This window comes from Spermophilus citellus (genome assembly GCF_964194105.1).
Source record: "Spermophilus citellus genome assembly, chromosome: 2".
In the NCBI taxonomy this organism is placed as follows: domain Eukaryota; kingdom Metazoa; phylum Chordata; class Mammalia; order Rodentia; family Sciuridae; genus Spermophilus; species Spermophilus citellus.
The window spans coordinates 231,746,487-231,749,827 of record NC_138183.1 but is presented as its reverse complement, the minus strand read 5'-3'; the positions used below and the strand labels follow the sequence as shown (position 1 = coordinate 231,749,827).

Genomic DNA, 3,341 nt, shown 5'->3' with positions numbered 1-3,341 from the left:
CCTGCTATATCTTGAGTACCTAAACTTTCCTTGATATTCAGAACTTACCAATATTTGCTGCATGAATACAGCATGCATGAACAAATAGACACAGAATCTATAAATGCTCATATGATTTGATCCATCAGTATTAGCAAGTTATCACAAGAAAATGGTCAGAAAAATTTGCAAGAGTATACATAAGCATGTTCATGTTAGTATTAAATAACAAAAATCAAAACAAAATTTTAAATGTCAACTAAAATTTTAAATGTTCACTAATTGTTTTTGCACACCAAGGACTGTAATATCACTATGAAAGATATTTATTAACACAGAAATACATTACTAATAAATTCTTAAAATTACTTGAAAATCAGCCACTTAAAAATTAATTAGTACAAAATAAAATTTATTGTTTAAAGGGCTAGAAAGACATGCAAGACTGTTAAAAGTGTTACCTTTTTTATAAATTGGATTGAATTTTACATTTTTCCTTTTATACTCCATATTATCTGAATTTTTAAAAAATAAGCCTGAATGATAAATAGGGAAAATAAAGACATAATATTTTGACACAAATTAAAATGCCAAAACATTTATTTTTGGTGAAGAGGAAAGCATTAATGTTCTTTTTGGTGTTTTAGAAACAAAACTATATTTTTTACCAATAGATAAAGGGTATCTTTCAAATATCTTATTATTATTAAATTATCTTGCAAATATCTATTCACATCATTTTTTAAAAAAACTCTATGAAATAAAACTCTTGTTAGTAAGAAAAGAAGTACATATAAGCCATTCAGAATTTTAATTCACTCACTTAAAAGTGAAACTAATAATGCCTTAATTAGAAATTGTAAGAATGAAATCTCTTAAGCATAATGTCAACAATGGTCAACATGCTAACATTAAAAAAAAATCATAAGATCATAAAAATTACCTACTGTCTTTTCTTCAAAGCCTTTTGACACCTTTGTCAAAGATGGCTGTATCTGTATGATTTTGTCCCTATGTCTTCTGTTCTGTTCCTTAGGGCTATGTGTAATTTTTATTCCAGTACCATACAGATTTTGTTACTATAGCTTTGTAGTATAACTTGAAGTCAGGTATTATGATACCTCCAGCATTATTATTTATTCATTTATTTATTTATTTATTTTTGCTTAGAACTGCTTTGCCTATTCTAGTTCTTCTATAGCTTCAAATGAATTTTAGGATTGTTTTTCATAGTTCTGTGAAGAATATCATTTACATTTTGATGGGGATTGCATTAAATTTGAAGATTGTTTCTGGTAATATGGAAATTTTAACTATATTAATTCTGTCTATCCAAGAACATGAAAAGTGTTTTTATGTTCTTCTGTGCTCTTTAATTTGTTTCTTCGGTATTCTATACTTTTTATTATAGAGGTCTTCATTTCTTTGGTTATTCCTAGGTATTTTATTTTCCTTGAGGCTATTATAAATGGAATTGTTTTCCCAATTTATTCTTCATCAAATTCATTACATATGCACAAGTAATTTATTAATTTTGGTAAAGACAGCTTTTTTAACGCATGGTATGGGGAGAACTGGATATCCATATGTAGAAGAATGCAGCTAGATTTCTAAATCTCACCCCGCACAAAAGTGAACTCAAAATGGATCAAAGACCTAGGAATTAGAAAACTTTGTTATTGCTACAAGAAAACATATAGTCAACACTCAAACATATAATTGCAGGCAACAATTCTTAATAGGATTCCTAAAGCTCAGAAAATAACACCGGGAATTAATATATGGGATGGCATCAACTTAAAAAGCTTCTGAATAGCAGATAAAATGATTAAGAACACGAAGAGATAATTTTAAAACTGGAAGAAAATCTTCACTAGCTATTCTTTTAACAGAAGATTAATAGCCAAAATGCATAAAGAACTCAAAAAACACACATAAAATCAAATGACCCAATCACTAAATGGGAAAATGAACTAAACATATATTTCTCAAAAGAAGAAATACAAATGGTCAACAAATATATGAAGAAGAATGTTCAACATCTTTAGCAATCAGGGAAATACACATTCAAACTTCATTTCATCTCACTCCAGTTAGAATGGCAGACATCAAGAATACATATGATAATAATGCTGGAGAGGATGGGGGTGGGGAGGAACACTTTGTATGCTGTTGGTGGGATTGTAAATTAGTACAAACACTACGTAAAACAGTATAGAGGCTTCTCAAAAAATCATGACTCAGCTATACCATTCCTTTGGGTGTTTGTCCTAAAGAATTAAAGTCAGCTAGGGATACATGCATTCCCATATTTATAGCAGAACAATTCAAAATACAGAAATTATTGAACCAGCAGATGAATGGATAAAGAAAATGTGATATATATTATATACATCACATTATATATATATTCATAATGAAATTTTACTCAGCCTTAAGGAAAAATGAAATTATTATTATTATTATTATTATTATTATTTGAAGGAAACTGAATGGAACTTGAGTGCACTATATTAAGTGAAATAAGTCAGTGACTTCATGCTCTTGCTGGCTGCTGCAGTCAGCGGTCAGGACCAGCGTCTTGCAGGTTGAAGGAGGAAAATGGAGGTGGAATCCCAGGTTACCCAGGAGGAAATTAAGAAAGAGCCAGAGAAGCCAATTGACCCTGAGAAGACATGCCTGTTTCTGCTGCTGCTGCTGCTGCTGCTAGTCTTCACCACCAATAATGGCCACTACCACCCAAAGGATGAACTCTCCTGCAAAAACATCCTCCAGCAAGCTGGAGATTTATACCTGGATGGATGCAACTTTGAAAAAATTGACTAGTTTAGTAAAAGAAGTCTACCCAGAAGCTAGAAGCAGTGAAAAAACTTTAATTTTGCAATTGTTTTTATGGATCTTAAAAGGCCTGGCCATTGAAATAAGGAGATTGGCAGCACCATGTCTGGCAGCAGAGTACTGAGGATTCCATGACCTTGCAGTTGCAGAAGTTCCAAATATGTGGTTATTTGGGCATAGCAATTACCCCTCCAAATCGCGCACCACCTCCTTCAGGGCGTTTGCAACCATATTAAATTTTATTTACTACCTCTCAAATTTATTTTTCAGCCACTAATGTAAAATAAACTTACATACTTTTTCCTCCCCTGATTTTTGCCATTAAGACTTTAAATTCTTAGCAAATTGTAATGCAACTATTTAAGAGTTAGATTTGGGTGTACTATGGATATGAATATTAATAGAAAGTCTGTATGTTTAACACCATTGTAAAAGATGAAGAAAGGTACTTTTAGCATTCTGTGTGAAACTATTGTTAAATATATGCGTACGATCAGAAGAAAGAAAGAAAGCCAAACTCAGAA

General features: G+C 31.2%; 1 pseudogene across 1 annotated transcript; it reads left to right on the top strand.

Moving 5' to 3' along the window:
• The first annotated feature begins 2,532 nt into the window (after positions 1-2,532).
• On the top strand, positions 2,533-3,053 carry LOC308642293 (histone deacetylase complex subunit SAP18-like; annotated as a pseudogene). The gene has a single exon. The product of its transcript is annotated as a histone deacetylase complex subunit SAP18-like (transcript).
• Positions 3,054-3,341: the final 288 nt, after the last annotated feature.